The following is an 18,401-nucleotide window of genomic DNA, read 5'->3' as shown; positions in this document are numbered from 1 at the left end:
AAATGCACAACTGTGGATTCAGGGACCTAATCTGGACATCAGAATCCAGAGTTGCCAATTCTGCCTTTTAGGTCTGTGCTGTGGTAGTAAAGACAGAAGCCAAATCTTGCAGCTGTTCCTCTGAAGTCAAAAGGACTTTTGTTAGAGTGAGCTTTGCCTGGGGACAAAAAAAGCAGGATTTAGTCCTTTGTGAATCAGAAAGGAAAACTAAACGTTACATGTATAATGATCAATGAATGCAATACTAGTTCACACTTTTAGTTTTTCCTTACATCTTTTTAAAAATTGCAAATTTCAGTGAAATTAAGACAATAGTGACCAAAGATGATGCAAATAGCAATTGGATACTGTTGATATGGGTGCTGTTTTAAGAGTCTGGGTAGACAGAGGAATACAATATAGCAGAAGAAGTAGGAAGGTCATCATCATTAAGAAAGATGCTACCCCATCCCCCAAAAATAGATTATTATAGGCCTCAATCCTACAAAAACCTATCCACAATTTTACTCCATGAAGTGTCCCGTCGGAAAGCATGAGACTATTGTACAAGAGAAGTTGTGCACAAGTCTTTGCTTACCAAAGAGCAGAGCAATAACAATAAATGTGGGTCATGTTAACGGACTTAAAGTTCAACTTTTTAACAGAGGCAGAGAGGGGAAGCAGCAAACTAAATACAGTATTTCTGTGTTTTCTTGTAGGAAACTTCTAAATCCAATGGTTTCTCTGCATGTGCTGGTCAGCTTATTAGCCCTCTATCCATCTCTCACTCTCACTATAGCACTGCAAGTAACAGAATAAAATTCAATGTTTCTTTGTATGGAAAGATTTGCAAATTAAGGTGGCGTGTCAAGTTATTTTGACATAGACGGTTCATTACAAATGTATGAAAGAACGTCTGATCCTCAGCTGGTTAAAATCAGTGTAGCTCCATTGACATCAATGAACTTACATTGATTTACACCAAAAGAATCTGGCCCTTTCTATTTAGTTTTAATAATACTATTATCATATAAGAAGCAACCCCAATATGTGTTGTTATTTTTATACTTAATTTATGAAACTGGTGTTGAAAAGGTTTCTACAAGTCTGTTTCTCCAACAGTGTTTTCTTGGGTTTTTTTGCATTTCAGGTAATTAAGGCAATTTTTACTTGAGAACAAAGCAGTAAACTGTATCTGAATTACCAGCAGTACTTTTGGACAAACCTATGTTTTACCACAGCTGTAGTTTTCATTTCTCACAGGCTTTGTGAACTTTAAGGAAGAGAGACCATATCTGATAACAGAGCAGAAAGGAAAAGCTTAGGCGAGGGGTAGGAAGTCTGGGCAGGGACAGAGGAAAGAAAGACAATCACAAATCTGAAATAAGGAAAAAAATGCACTGTTATTGTGCATTGAGATAATGTGGAAAAGAGGTGAGTGCAGGGACAGAAAGTAGCAAGTATACCTGGAGCAAAAAGGACAGGAAAAAAAGTGGCCTAATTAGAAGAAAAAAGAGAGAGACAGATGATGAGGAGAAGAAAAAGAGGGGTCAAAGATACTAGGTAAAAAAAATAAAAAATAATGAAGCTAAAGAAAATTAGCAGGACAGATATAAGGCTAAGAATATGGTACCTTCATTCATGCCACTGTGAATCATGAGAGTAGAATGTTTAGGCTGATTTAATCATCCAAGGAATGTATCATTTCCTTCCTAGTTCCATCATAATTATTGAGGCATCAGTAACATAAAATGTGAGGTGTTTGAGCATTAGGCCTGTTTAGATATATGAGGTGAAAAGGGTGTTAAGGATAAAATATTAATATTTGTTTAGAACTGTATGGATATGTGCATCTGTGTGAGACTTAAATAAAGATATACCTCTATCTTTATTGATACACCTACAGAAAATAATCTGGCAGGTTTCTAATATTAGTGGTGCTTCAGTAAATCAGGGTTTGAGAAATATTAATTTAAATCTGATTCTAATATGTGATAACTCATTTTAGTAATAAAATACTTGATAAAAATGAAAATGTATGAACAGTTTTTCAATATAATTCTTTAACACTTTCTTTACAAAAATTAATTATGTAGTTTGTATGGCACAAATATATTCTAAGAATTTAGACATACAAACACATATTAGTTGAAGAGAAATTCATAAGAGAATAGAGGCTATTTATAACCACATTTTCTCAGCTTGCCTAGGTTGGAAATCTTGAATTGCTCTCCTAAATTTATATTTTATTAATGTAGAAGGTCTTAGTTGTTGCAATGATAGTTCTATTATTTTCCCTTTAAAAATACCTGAATGGATTTGTTCCATACTTTTTGCAAATGGTTTTGTTTCATATCAGCAAGAACTGAACAGTACAGTGCAATGCGGTAAATATTTTGTAGAACAATAGTGAAGCACCACCACTAATTTGATGAATAATTAGCATATCATTCTCCATTATATATGTAGAAATCATGCATTTATATTTTTTAGTTTTGGTTGAAGGCAGCTTACCAACAACAGTTTGGACAGAGACAAAAGACCTTGCCCAAAATAATTCCACTGAAGATTTCTGATAAAATATTGATATCTTCCCCCATTTTACATACTGGCAATGATTCTACTATTTCATAGGTTTCTGCATCAGTAAACAAAGTATATTTATTTCTTTTCTAACTACAAATCTGAGGTGTGAAAAGAAAAAAAAGTATAATTTTAAACTAAGGATGTGTTTACACAGCAGGGCTTAACACGAAATAAGCTACACAAATTGTGTAGCTTATTTTGAAATTGGGAGTGTCTACATAACACATATTTCGAAATAGAGCACTCTTCCTCCAACCTTCCTTGCTGCTTGTACAATGAGGGTTACAGGAGTCGGAGTAAGAAGTCCTCCAGCTTGACAGTATTTTGACATTATTTTGAAATAACTGTCTGCTGTGTAGATGAAGACTAAGTTATTATGAAATAATGCTAATTATTTTGAAATAATGTTGCTGTGTAGATGTACCCTAAGACTCTGACTTGTACACTGGCAAAGGTCAAAGAAATCCTGAAGAATTGTTTGTCATGGCTGCATGCGTCATGGAAGACTCCTTTCTGTTTTGCTAAATAAACGTAACCATTTTAAATATGCTTAAAGATTTTATTTAGCTTTCCAGAACTAGGAATTAAATGTTAAATAGTAGTTCATTATTAGCAGTATATTTCTGAAGATTAACTGCTGCCCAGCATTTCACCTACTATATTTTTTAGAGCAGTGGTCTCCAACCTTTTTAAGCACAAGATCACTTTTTTAATTTAAGTGCAATCGAAGATCTACCTCACACGCAAATATCCTTGCCCTGCCTTCTTTGTGTCCCTTCTCTGAGGTCCCTGCGCACTCCATGCTCCCCCCCAGCGTCCCTCACTTTCACCAGGCTGGGGCTGAGGGTTGGGGTGCAGACTCTGGTCTTCGATTAAGTGATCTGGAGTATGAGAGAGGATCTGAGCTGAGCTTGGGACAGGCAGTTGGAGTGTTGGAGGGGGTTCTAGGAGCAGGCTCTGGGAGGCTGTTTGGATGCAGAGGTGCTTGGGGCTGGGGCATGTGCTTGGGGTGCAGGAGGGGTTCATGGCTGGGGTAGGGTTTCAGGATATGGGCTCTGACTGAGCCCTACTTACCTCAGGTGGCTACTGGGTGGTGGTGCAGTGAGGCTAAGGCAGGCTCACCCCAGCCCTGTACCACTCCCCAAAACAGCCAGCAAACTCCATCCCAAGTCCTGTTGAGTTCCCTCTCTGCTTTGTGGAGATGGGATACAGAGTGCAGGGGGGGTGTCAGGGGCCAACCACCCCTCTCCCTCTTAGCCCCAAAGGATTGTGGGGCAGGGCGGGCCCACGTTAAGTTCATGGAGGGGCCCCCCCGCTTCCTCTTTGTCTACTGACCGTTTGCTCTAGGCCTGTAGGGCGTGGTAGGGTTCCCTTATATCAGGGTGACCCCGATATGACCGGAGCCCGCCTGCTTTTGCCCAGGGCCCACTAAGTCCCCCATCCCGGTCTCCCCAAAGTATAGCCTCCACAAATCCGCGAGTCCTCCCGTGGCGGGACCTGGATGTCCATTCCTTGCTGCCCTCCTCAGGGCTACCGCCCAAAGTCGCTCTTCCTACGGGTGCTCCCTTGTCCGGACCCCCTTCCTACCTGTACTACAGGCTGTTCCGGTGTCGTGGGACTTCCCCTTTGCTCAGGAGAGTGTGATGTCGTCGCGGCCCGACACTCTGTTCAGGGATGGGGCTAGTTACCTCCTCAGGGCGGGGGGTCTCCTCGTAGTTTGGGTGTCTTTCGCTCGCCTCCTGGTTGGCGCCCCTTTTCCGGCTCTCCACTGCCCCGGCCCCTGCCGGTTCTGGCTCTGGCTCTGGCTCTAGCTCTGCCTCCCGCTAGCCCTCCGCCTTCCTGGCTGTGGGACGGGACGCCTGTGGTCTCGGCCACCGCGCCCCCTCTTCCGTGGCCCTGTGGTTCCCTCTCCTGGCTCTCGCCGGTTGCCTCCACCTCCCCTGCCACCTCGGCATCCTCGGCCCCGCTCTCCTCTCCGCGGGCACGCCCCCCCCTTCCGTTGAGCCGGCGCTGCGCTTAAGAGTGGCCGCCGGCTTACCGCGCATGCGCGGCAGCACAGCCGGTGCTCGCCCAGGTCCCCGCTTGTGGCGCGAGCAGCCGGCACGCCCGGGCACAGCAAGGGTGACGGGAGTGGCCCATCACAGGGGGGCACCCTGACATTGGCACCTTCCTGTCCCTCCCCTGCTCAGCAAGCAGGAGGGCAGGAGCTGCACAGCAGTATGGGGAGGGGCAACTGAAGTGCTGGCACTTGATAGCCTCCTGGCCAAACCAGTCAGGATCACCTGTCAAAGGCTACAAAATCTACCAGTAGATCCTGATCTACTGGTTGGTGACCACTGTTTTAGAGAGCCCGTCTGTCTGTCTATGTTCAGGAACTCCTCCTAACCTAAACAGTAAGAGCTAAGACCACCAAATTGGTATACAGCTTCCTCTTATCATTACTTAAAGCAACTTAAGCGGTTGGTTGTGCCAGGACAGTGGGATGTACCCAGAATGGGATTGCTTCTCATAAAACCAAACAGAAAACTGACAAAATCACCAGGCAGGTGAAAGGGGCTGGCTGGGCCTGTGCTCTCCTCATCTGGGATTGCCCTAACCCCCGAGCCTCTCATCTCCCAGGTGTCCTATGAGGGGGCAGACAGTATTTTGCAGGCTGTTCTCCTTTGTCAGGGAGTAATGGGAAAGTGCATAGTTTTGTTGCATTCCTTACACTGGCTGGGGAATGCAGGGGGGCAGACAGGCTGTACATTTTGCTCTTGCTCCTATCCCCACTTATAGGAAGGGGTCCTGGTTGGAATCTTGGGGAGGGAGGATCCTTAGCCCCTTGCTCTCCCTGCACACTCCCTCCATACATAATCCCTGCCCTGGACCCCTCCTTATCTCCTCTCTCCCACCTCTCCCCAAGCCTGCCTCACATTTCCCCCCTGCCCTGAGCCCCTCCACACCCTGACAGTCCCCATCCTTCTGAGTTGAGCTTCCTGCACTTCACCCCACACTTCAATGTTAAATAAGTCCTGTTGTATCTCAACACCCCACCCCAATCTTCCAGGGCCTCCCATGATGGATGGTTGGAGGGTGAGGAGGATTGCTATACAACAGTACCTGCAAGACTTTTAAATTACTTTCACCCCTGGGTGGAATTAAAATGAGCCAGAAAAATAGGCTAAACTTGCAGGATTGCTTCTCAATAAACCTTACAGAAAAGAGAGAAAACGGAGAAATTTGAAGTACTACTCTGTTTTAGCACAGCTAAATCAATGCTTAAGGGTTTGATAACTAGAAGAAAATGTTATTGCAAACCACATTGATGATAGCCCCTTTTTGTTAAAATATAGCAAATGATTATAGGGATGAAGAAAAAATGCATGTGATGGAATTCCCATTTTTAAAATGTACTAAAAACAAATGGAAAAATTTAAACAATCCTTTTAAGAAATGTGAAATAAAAATTAATTTCATAAAAATTACACTGAAAAATACAATAATATAAATAAAAAATATACCTTTTCTTTTTATTAAAAAAACCCTTAATTGAGTTAAGGACCCAAGCAATTCATGGAAGATGAGATAGTATATAATATATACAGTTTGACAATTGACGTATGTTAGAATTGCTTTATTAAATTGCAGTGCAGTGTGTATTTGTATAAATTCCCATAAAAATATCAGGAAAACAAGATTACAGGTCACCCAGAAATAAAAGTATGAAAATAAGGGAAAATGTAGTTAGGCTCTGCAGATCAAAAGAAAACTAATCAACAAAAATAGCTAACAGCTAAAATCCATATAAATTAAGATTGAAACTGTTAGTGAGATGATGATAAAAGGGAGAGAGCTGTGTTGGAACAAATTTCATACGGAATAAAGGACTGATTTTCAAATCCATAAATAGAGTTGACATAAAACCCCACTGAAACAGAAGGAAAAGGGGGCGGGTAGGGAGAATTTTATATTTAAGGTTATGGCTAACATTAAAAAGGGGGTGTATCAATGTAAGAAAATAGGATAAGCGATAAAGAAGGAAGGTGATCTGGTGACTAAAGCGCAGAAGTGGGACTAAGAGGATTTGTTTTTTATTCCTGACTCTACTCCAGACTTACTGGTAAACCTCATATAATCAAAACATTCGTCAGTGTTTGGATGTAGTGGAACATGTAGAGGGGAGCATAGGAAAATGTTTTGGTTTTTTGTTTTTAAATTTGTGAGCCTTCACAGCCTAAAAATTAGGTTTCAACCAAAACTAGGAATTTTCATAAATTCTTGAGGGATGGGAAAACCATTTCCTACACAGCTGTCTCTGGAACTATGCTGGGTGAATGTCATTTTTGACTTCATGTGCAGTATTGGTATTTTGGAAATGGAGTGAATTCCGCCTGCTCTCAGAGGGGCAGCAGTAGAGTATCATCTCACCATAGAAACACCCTAGAAGGAAAGTTTCCTTCTGTTTTTAAAAATCTTCTCAGCTTCAGGAGTCAGGCTTTAAGAAAAACAGTAAAGACCTTGAGATTGATGTTGACAGCACTGGAAATCACAGTGCTGAATATTACACTCTGTTCTTCAACATGTTATGAGGGTTGAGGGAGGATGGGAAAAGGGGAGGCTTCATAAAGTTGGCCTCTTAACATTTCCAAGAAAGCGTTGCCAGCTAACATCTGGACCTGTGAAGCAGCTGCATCAGTCTGTCTCAGAGCCTCGTGGGCCCATGCAGAGGAATGGATCGACAAAGCATATCGTTCTTACCTCCATTTTACATTATGGTTCTAGCTAAGGTCAATTTTGTCATGTGTCTGATGCCTAGCCCCTGTTGCTGAGGCAACTGGTTGGTCTCCTTAAGGAGTGCTGTGCTTCCTACGTCACAGACACTTGAGGTATTAATTATTTTTCAGAAATAAGTCTATTAATTTTTCCTGTGCTGGCTTAAAACACATTGTCTCATATTGTAAACTCTCTGTAAATGTGCTGTGCAGAAGTCCCATTCAGAAGATGTAGAGCAGGGTGATGCAGCTAATGGTAGGTAGACAAGTATACTTGTGACTCACCAACAACAAAGCAATAGAAATGGCTGGGTACAATGAAGCAAATTTCAATTTATGATTGAGGCCCAGACTCTGATAAATCTAGATTCCTGGGATGTATTCCGGATTTACTATGGTAGAATTTGGTTCTAAGGAACTGCGGTATCCAACTGATATTCTCAAGTCCACAAGCGAAAGGTCTGTAAATCCAAACATTAGCTAACCACCATTAATGTGCCAGTTTTCATGCTTTATCTGTATTTAATAAGAAGACTTATTTTATTTTTTAATATACTAGTGAAGCTGCTAATGTCAAAGACATTATCTTTCCTGACAGTACATTTCTTACACTTCTGCCAGGACCAAAATTTAGTTGAAAGTACTATAAACTTTGTAAAATTAAATCTATATTATCAGTCTTATATCAGTTGCAACAAAAATGAAGGCATGTATTTTTGGAGACAAAAACCTCAATAGAAAGAAACTGTTTCTGGCTACTCTGCTTTCTTTTCTAAGTCTGGTGCATTGTTTTAGTTTTGAAGAAAACATGCAAGAGATTTCGAAATAAATTTCTGTACCACTGTTGCTATTATAAATTTATTACAGTTTATTGACTAATCTATCTATGAATAAATCCCTACCAGCAAAATCAAATGACTAGATATGTGCAGGAAAAGAAATATCTGACGCCTGGCTGTATTGCATAACAGTATTAAGACTACCCCACACCACACTTCTGTTGTATTTGAGTGCTACATTGTAATGATGCTACAACCCCTCTCCTCCAAAAAAAACTGTAGGCTGTCAGTGTTTCTGACATATTATTTCTGAAAGTGTTTATAGAAAAGACGATTCAACATAGAAAAGGACATAGCAACACCTAGGGACCTGATGCTGTGTTTTTAGCACAGCTAAAATTCCAGCTAAATCAGCTTGCATTCTGTAACACAAGGAATGCAAGATTGGGCCTCTAGAGGATATGCAGTTAGAGGGGCAACTCAAAATGCAGTGTGCATGGGTGCAATAGAATGAAGTTTCCTTAAAGGCCTGATCCTCTTCCACAATTCTACCTAATTGAGCTTCATCCTGGAAGGTGAATAAAGGAGACTTAGAGAGAAAAGCCTTGTTCTTTCGTAAACATTTTAGCTAAGTAGATAGAGACTCTCAACTAAAGAAGACTATTTGCTTGTTTGGATGATTTATCTTGTTGGTGTGCATATATTTATTTGAATGTCTTTGAATATATTTTGGTCCATTTCACCAGGAGCCTGAACTTGTGTCATATCTGGTTCTGCTGAATCTGTCCCAAGATTAATAATAACACTGACCACTTTCGGTAAAAAATAGTTTATTCCAATTCTTAGACGCTCAATGTCTTTGGATCCACACCTTCATTTTCCAGCTCTCATACTGAGCTCTGTGGTGTATGTGTCCTTTCCTTCATCTACCTCATCCTGGCTTTCTTTTGTTTACTGTCTTAGTCATCTCCCCACTTATGTACTGGGTATCATTAGTGCTGACCTCTGTACTTCATTCTCTTGTCTCTTACTTTCCTCTTGTAGGGTAAAAAAGGCTTGGAGAAGGCTTTGGGTTCTCATTCTTACATTTCCAAGTTTCTCAAAGCTTCTTTAGACAGAATCACTACCCCTTAATGGATCCTATCTCCATGCTGCAGAATATCTACTGAGCTGGTGGGAGAGTTTTCCTCTAGCTGCTTACTGTGCTTTTAATTGCTGTGATAGTCTCTGCTTAAGTATTGAGCTCTCTAACTATATCACTTTCTGATGGTTATGGGATGGGGTCTGCTTTAAATGATCTTTCCTTCTCCCCCTTTCTTATTTTGTTTCAGGACCATTAAGGAAACAGGTTTTCAGTTTCCAGGCTGGTTGCTGGAAGACTGTTTACTGGCTGTACAAGAGCCTAACCAGAGCTCAGTACATGGCTCTGAGAAGGATTACTAAGGATTCTAGGACATTTTGCTTCTGTCCAAAATTACTTTAAGGCAGAGTATCAGATGGCTTGGCTGTGTCTGATGGATCAAGGGGATGGAGTGAGAGTGAAAAAGAGATTTTTAAGGGAAGGATTGAGGATAAAGACAAGAACATAAAGCAATATGGATAGAGAGGGAAAAGAAAGGAACTGTATTTTACTTTAATTTTCTAACTGCTTGAATGCCAAAAAATAGCGGAATATCTCTTCAAATATATTGATGCAAACTTGAGACAAGTAGTTGACCTTAAAGTGCAGTGGCTGACCATAACAAATCTACATCATATTAAAGAAGACCATATTTGAAAGACTGGATACGCTGGGATTTTATTTTAAGTCCTATAAGAACCGGGTAATCTCACTACATGCCCATTTCTTTATTTAAGCCTACACAGTTAGACAATTCTGGCAGTATCTGTTCACAACTTCAGCAGCAATTCAGAATAGAGACATGTGTGGAATTCTGCATGAGGGGAACTTGAAAAACTGCTTGTACTCCATGGCTGTGGACAATGAATAGCTTAGGTAGTGTTGTCTTAACTAACTAGCTCTCTGATCCGTGGGCTCAAGTTAAAAGCCTTCTTAGGTAGTAGGGTATTTCAGTGAAGGGTTAATTTTTCAGGAACTTGCTACCTGGCATAGTTTACCAGAGCCTAGAATACCCTACCAGCTTTTTCTGAGGAATAGGGCATTCTGGGACTGAGAGAGGAGCAATAGGACACCATTACAGGCTGTGAAGTCAATTTTTAGTTGATTTAAGTTAAATCAAAATAAGACGTTTACTTCACAGTAAGTACTCACACAGTTACTGGCACTGAACATGTGAAGTACAACCAATGTTATTTCAGTGCCAGCCTGTGTGTAGACAAGTCTTAACGTGTGTAGCACTTACACTTGTTGTCATTGCTTGATACAAATATAGCTAAAAGTAAATTGCAAAATGACACTTTGTTCTTTAACCTTTTTTCCTTAGATTGCAAGGTCTTTGGGATAAGGGGACATCTTTTTTATTTTGTTATTGTATAGTAACTAACATTGTGTTCCTGGTACATGACTGAGGCTACCAGGCACTACCAAAATACAAATAATTTAAGGACAAGCTACAGTTTCTACCTCAGACTTTCAGACATGCCTCTTCAACTCTAATGAGAATCTTACTCCAGAGAGAATGATAAAGCCTCTCCTGACCTGAATCTACTGCATTTCATGATTGAAAAACAAAACTCAGGGCCTTGCTACTCAGTTAGATAGTCTAGAGCACGTAAAGGATCCAGTAAAGAACAGAATGAAGACAGGGCTTGAAAAATTGAAACATTGAGGACGAACAGAATATGCAAACTGCAAGCAAAGGGTAGTTATATCTGTGCTAGTGTAGGTAACCATAGCAGTGAACACCTGTTGGTACAGACTTCAGCAGGGCTGGCCCGAGCCCTTTTGGCGCTCTGGGCCTGGGTGTGTGGCGCCGCCTCCAGGCACAGGGTGCATGCGTGGACCCATCCCCCGGGGCGCATGGTACATTTGTGCGCCAGCCACTGACGCACAGCCTGGGACCCATCCCCGAGCACTCGGCGCATGCGCGCGCTGGGCACAGCCACTGTTGCACAGCCTGGGGCCTGCCCCCGGGGTGCACGGCACATGCGCTGCCCAGACCGGCCCGGCCCGGCCAGCGCTGGGCCGTGCAGAGCCCTGCAGCCATGGGGGGGAGGGCACTGCTGGCTCTCACCGTGGGGATGGGAGGGCCGGCGCTGCGGGAGCCGGGTGCACAGCTCCTGATGGCAGATGTAAGGGACACCACGCACCCCTTACAGCTGCCATCAGCTGCCCCCCGTCAGTTGACACCCTGGGCAGCTGCCCAGCTTGCCCATGCCTCCTTCCGGCCCTGGACTTCAGCATAGCCTAGCAACCTGAATATGTACCCAGCATCCCTGGCAGACTTGTACTTAGGCAGCTGGTCTTTCAAGCTTGACTCATCATGTTTTTACTACTCTTATTACTTGTGCTAGCTAGATTAATGTTAGCATGGGATGACTACTCAAGTTGCAATCACATCTTTACCTGCAGGGCCAACCTATGCTTTGTGATTAAAATATGAGTGTGAGGCGTGGGAACTAATTTAAGGCATGGGCCTATATCTTAGGCTTTCAGCCATGCCTCTTTAACTGGTAGCTTTTGATTGGGTTCTAGCAAATGAAAAGTGAGAGAATCTTTTGGATGTTTATCCAGACTTCTAAGCATCAAAATGATCTGCTGTATGAATCTTTTGGAAGTTCAGCCGGGGAGGAGAATAGCTGGGAGACAACGATGGTGATTATTCTAGTGATGGCACTGAGTTAAATTTAATATGACTACTGCTGTAGAAATATCTAAGCAATGTGGGTTAGCAAGAGCCAGCCTGCTAGTTAAAAATACTTTAAACACATTCAGAGAAAAGTATGTGAACATCAGTGCAATGGGCCGAATTATGTCCTCCTATTTCTTACAGTCAGTGTAGATTCAACTGTGTTGCTGACAGTGAGAGGAGAATGTGGCCCAGTCTCTTTTTTTATGTTTAATATTTTCTGTATTGTTTTCCATGTTTAACTTTTACACCTGCAAGTCCTCTTCTCTTTTTCTGCTTATATCCATATTAAACCCCACGTTTCAGAGTTTTAAAAAAAAATCAGAACACACTCTTAAGAGGAAACAGCATGGTGGGAGCTTAACTACAAATGTGCAGTGTGTACAAAGCTGTTAAGGTACAGCTTCTTATGGCTGCAGCAGTGTAGTAGACAAAAATAGATCAATAGTTTCAACAAATACTATTTTTTTATGTCCAATAATCACATCATGGAGAAAAACAGGACATAATCTTAACTTCTATGACAACAAAGATATTTGTTATTTATAAGATCATATACAGCAGTGATTTCTCAAAGTGTGGTCTGTGACCATTTTGCAGGTGGGCTGTGGACTTTGGGCTCATTGCCCCCTCGCTCCCGCAACAGGGGCTCCAGCAACTGGGGCTCCAGCACTGTGTTCCCCTCCCCACATGGTTGGAGACCCAATGCCAGCTTCCTGCTGTGACAGGGAGAGTCCTGAGCCTTGTGGGAACCACAGCACAGGAAACCACTCATTTGGAGGCTTACTCTACTGCTCCTATTGATTAGAGTCATGGCAGAGGGAGCAGTGGGGAGGAGGGGCAGGCCTGGGAGTGTCGGGGTGCATGGAGCCAGTAAGAGTTCCCTTCCCCAACCCCCTCATATCCAGATCCTGCACCCTCACACATATCCCCTCCCACTGAGACATTGTACCCCCACCTCCCAACCTGCTCCTTCACCCAACCTGCCATCTAGACCTCCCCCCGCCCCCGCTCATGGCCCACTTCTGCACCCTCCCTCCTTCCTGGACCTCGCATCCCTATCTGCACCTCATCACCTGCCCAGAACCCCCACCCTCAGCCTGCTCCTATACCCAACATTCTGCTCAGACCCACAGCCTGCTTCTGCACCGAGTCTTCTGGCCTGACCCCTAGCCTCAGCCCTATCCTGGCCAGACCCCCACTCTCACCCTGCCCCTGCACCTTACTGACCACCCAGAACTTCTATCCTCACCCCCTCTTACACCCAGCTCCCGCTCAGACCTTGCACCTAACTTCTCCCTCCCTGCCATAAATAAAGGCAATGTTGAAACCTTTTGTTTTTGACATCAATTAATATTTTAATTTATTTAAAATTAAGTTTAAAATAAGAGTTAATTATTTTTATTTTTATTTAAGAATTTGATTTCCTCTGTCAGTAGGATCTCTTTACTCATTGATAAATTAATGCCATTGGATAAACCTATAATTGGTCAACAGGTTAGAAGAATTAGCACACTGATCACATTAGCTGTCCTAAGGTCAAAGTACTACTCATTTGACCATCCATTAGGCGTGCATTATGGTACTCACAGCTTTATGATATTCATGTGTGTTATGGAATGCTAAGCTATAAAACACGGTGTGGCACAATCCTTATTTTTTAGCTTCTTTCTTTGGAGCTCTCTTACTAATTAAAATTATTCATACATTATTCTTACAATTGAGTGCCTGCTGGAAAAAGAATGCAGTAGAACCACCTACTGAATCAGTTGCTCAATGACAAAAAGAAATAAAACAATAGCATCACTCTCTGAAGTTTGGTGTTGAAATTGTGATCTGTCTATCTAAAGAGAGTTCATATTACATGTATTTACAGTGTATAAAATATATATGCAGAAATGCTTATCTGGTCTTGTGTTTAATTGACTTACAAGTAATGAAGTAAGACCAATTTGAAACTCAGAAGTAAGCTATATATTATTTTTTTAGTTCTTCCCCCCTCCTTACATTTGGTAAAACTGCAGTTTTATTGCGGGATAATATGGTAAAAAGATTCATTGTCAGGGTTACCTAACAACATTGGTGGTGTTGATGAATAGTTGCAATTAATACATTCCCTTAATTAGTCTGATACCCAGAAGATGCACCTGGCAGGTCATTTTAATACAACAATTGATTTATAGCTGCTAGAAATGATTTTACCAGCTATCTTCAGAGAGCACAATTAGAGAGGATTTCATTTTTTTATGCATTTTCACTGAGGAATAAACATAAAAGGTCTATGTAATTCAGAACAAAGCAGCCATAATGTACTAATGGTTTATGGATTTTATTAATATTCAGCTAACATTAGAGGCAATTTTAGGGAATAGCAACCTATTTTCTATATGAAGTATGCATTTTTTTACTGTCTGAGTGCTTTGTTTAAAAAAAATAAACCATGATACATTAAATGAGCTGCTGCCATCATTTACGAAAAAAATATTTTAAATGTTGCGACTTTTTTAAAAGATATTGGAAGAAGTGCTGATATATGATGCTGCTGTGTGTGAGTTTGACAGATTCAGAATTAATAAAAAACATAGCTTCATATACACACACAATACATTCGGCAATTTGGATAGCTGTATCATAGCATCACAGTAAAGTCCTTGGAAGTATTGTGCACACAAATACTTTTCTGCAGCGTCTATTATACTATGATTTTAAAATTGTAAACAAACATCTCTATGGCCATTCATAAAAACATCAACTATGGTTTAAACTTTTTAATTCTTCTTTGTGTGGAGTTTATGCTAGCAATTAATTTTTTCCTCTTCTGATTTTCAGATGGTATTGTATTTTTTTTCTCCATTTCTTGTGCTGCAGTAGACAGCATGGATGCCTTTTGTTAGCTTATCTGCTTGTGTACTAGTTTGACTGATGCTATCAGTAGAAATGCGCTTGGCTATAGGGAGAGTATGAATTAGACAAGGTATTTGGCTAAGACATTGGCATTTGGTTTTATTAGGTATCCAAGAACAAAAAGGCCTAAGTTTTGTTACTTTAGCATTGAGAAAATAAATTAATTAATTTAAAAGGAAAAATGATAGTTAGAATTTAGCTTGCATTTCAAATTTAGGGGTTTGAGCCTAGGCTCCTTACCTCCTCAAAATGTATATATCCATAGATCTGTTGGTGCAGGGAATATAAAAGGATGGATCCCTAGATTTGAAATGTGCTTGAGGGTGACTATCCTAGCTCCTCCCAGCTGAATACCACATTTCCATCTCCCCTGGAATTTGAGGGCTGAAACTAATTTGCAGATTGCATCTGCCCTCGTGCTTAATATGTGGTGTGACCCATGGAAACGAGAGGTCCCCTTAACCTCTGCATCTTCATGCAAGTGACCTGGCTTTGGAAGCAAGGACCTGCTTTTAAAATTAGTACACTAGCAAAATATCTATTAAACTTGCAGTATAAATGTGTGAGGAAAATAATTATACTTCAATATTTATGAGCAGTGAGAGGACATCATTTCTTCTTCTTTATTATTTTATAGTGCCCAAAAGTGTGTGCTTTGCTTCTTACAGTACAAATAAGTAACCATCTCCTGAAAAACTTCCAATCTAATTTCAGACATGACACAACAAACAAGATGAAGAGAGGGCTCTAGCAAAACAGTAGTGTGTGTCTGGTGAGGAAAGACAGATGCTAAATCAGTACGATTACTACAGGCTGGACCTCACTAGTATGGCACCCTTGGAACCTGACCAGTCCTAGACAAGGAAGTTTGCCGTACCAGGGGAGGCCAGGAAGGGTAGGTGCCAGCCTCCTTGCTGGGCCCCTCTCCCCAGCTGCCTAGTTCTGTGAGCTGTGGTAGCCTCCCCAGGAGCTTCCAGCCCCATTGGCCTTCCCCCTCGAGTTTCTCTGTTCTGCTGGCTGCAGGATCTGGAGTCCTGCAGGCTCCGTTGCCCCGTTTGCACTCTCTGCCACTGGGATTTTCTAGTTCTGCAAAATCTGTGGTCCTCCTGGTCCAGAAGCACCATGGATGCAGAGAGTTCCGGATAACAGAGGTTCAACCTGTAATATTCAAAAACATATACATCTTATTTCTAGTCATTTCTTACAGATGCTGTAAGAGATTTTTAAGAAGTTGGCCAGAAGGGACCATTGTGATCATCTAGGCTGACCTCCTGCATAGCACAAGCCATAAAACTTCCCCAAAATAATTCCTAAAGAACATCCTTTAGGAAAAAAATCCAATCTTGACTTAAAAATTGACAGCGATGGACAGTTGACCATGACCTTTGGTAAATTGTTCAATGGTTAAGAACTCTGCCTATTAAAATGTTATGCCTTATTTCAATCTGAACTTATGTAGCATGAAATTCTAGTCACTGGATTATGTTGTAGCTTTCTGGATCGAAAGCCTATCATTAAACATTTGCTCTCCACGTAATTACTTAGACTGTTATCAAGTCACCCCTTAGCTTCTCATTGTTAAGCTAAATAGATTCAAGGAACTCAATCGCCATAAGGCATGTTTTCTAATCCCTTAATCATTCTCCTGGCTCTTCTGTGAACCCCCTCCAATTTATCAACAACCTTCTTGACCTGGGGCACCAGAACTAGCATTCAAGTAACAGTCACACCAGTGCTAAATACAAAGATAAAATCACCTCAGCTGTTATACAGGATTCCTGTTCATATATCCCAGGATCACATTAACTCGTTCACAGTGTGATGCTCTAGCCAGTTCATGTTCAGTTGATTATTCACCACAATCCCCACAACTTTTTCAGAGTCCCTGCTATGCAGGATTATAATGCCCATTCTGTAAGTATGTCTTACATTCTTTGTTTGTAGACCAGGGCTGCCGACAGAGTGGGGAGGAATGGACAGCTGCCATGGGGCCAGATGCCCAGGGCCTTTTAAATCACTATCAGAGCTCTGGATGGCATGGGTCAGGCAGTTCAGGAGAACTGGCTGGGGAAGGTTGGCTTCAGTCCTGCCCCCTGCAGGTGCCGAGAGAAAGGCAGCTCTTTTAAAACTCTTGGATGCAATTATCTGCCCTGATGATTTAAAATATGTCTGACTTTAATAGCTTTCATTTAACATCCTCGTAAGGTACATGTGGACTGGGTTAGTTTTATCACCATGTAACTGTTTCATCTGTTTTTCCCCAAATACAAATATTTTTGAACTTTTGTTTTTCTGCATTATTATTGATGATCTAGTAATGAACCAATATCATTGTTGGACTTCATTTTGTTCCTAATATATTTTGAAAATTCCTTATTTTCCTTAACTCTACTGGCAAGAAATTTCTCCTTCCATCCCTTGGCTTCCCTTATTGATTTTCTAAACCTCTGATTTACATTCACTTCTTCCACTGCATACCATTTGTTATATAGTCTACTAGCAGATTTACCCAGTATACTCAAATATGGTCATTTTTTGAAAATAAAAGGATTATTTAAATGATCGTATTTTTCAAAAATACAGCATTTTATTATTTTATATTTCTTAAGGAATAGTTAAAATTTTTCTGTTAAATATTTTTAGTACATTTTTTAAAATGACAGTTCCCTCAAATGTATTTTTTTCTTCATATCTGAAAACTTATTTTGCTATAGTCAAGTTGGTTTGAAATAGCATTTTCTTCTAGTTTTCAAACCTTAAGCTTTGATTTAGCTGTGCCAAAACAGAGTGCTTCTCCTAATTTCTCAATTTTCTCTTTTCTATAAGGTTTATTGAGAAGCAATCCCAGTCCATATTCATCCTAATTTTCTGGCTCATCTTGGTTCAGTTTTTTTCAACATTCACCCAGTTATGTCCATTTTGAGGTGTGTACTTGATTCTGCCTCTTTTCTGTTTGGTTTTATGAGAAGCAATCCCATTCCAGGCACATGCCATTTTCCTGGCACAAACAAATGCTTACATTGTTCTAAGTTATGATAAGACGAAGCTGTATATCAAATTTGATGGTCTTAGCTCTTACCATTCAGAAGACATTCTTGATAAGACAGATAGACAAACTCTCTAAAATATATAGTAGATTTATTTCAAATCCCCTCTAAACCACATTGATTTCTTTTTTTTTTAACTGGCATAGCCTTCTTCTTTAGTTGTGAGATGGTGGCTTTTGGGGTATCTATTAAGATGTTAATACAGAATAATTTATCAGTCACAATTCTCTGATTAAATTCTTCCTCCCAGGTGATCTGGCTCATAATTGTTTTCAGTTTTGTGAAACTGGCCTTATTAAAGCAGCAAGCATCACTGATCTGGACTGTATTCTGCTTGTACGTTATAAATGTGATCAAGTGATGATCACTTGTTCCTAAGCCATCATTAACTTTTTTAGTTCTTTGATCAGTTCCTCTTTTTTGGTTTAATAAAGGATTCTTTTGTGTTGGCTGCAACAATTTTGAATTAGAAACTTGTCAGCTATGTTTAGGAATTCCAAGGAAGTTCTTACTATTGGCAACATGAAACTTTCAGTATGTGAC

Source organism: Pelodiscus sinensis, chromosome 7, assembly GCF_049634645.1.
Source record: "Pelodiscus sinensis isolate JC-2024 chromosome 7, ASM4963464v1, whole genome shotgun sequence".
NCBI classification, from domain to species: domain Eukaryota; kingdom Metazoa; phylum Chordata; order Testudines; family Trionychidae; genus Pelodiscus; species Pelodiscus sinensis.
This window is presented reverse-complemented; position numbering follows the sequence as displayed.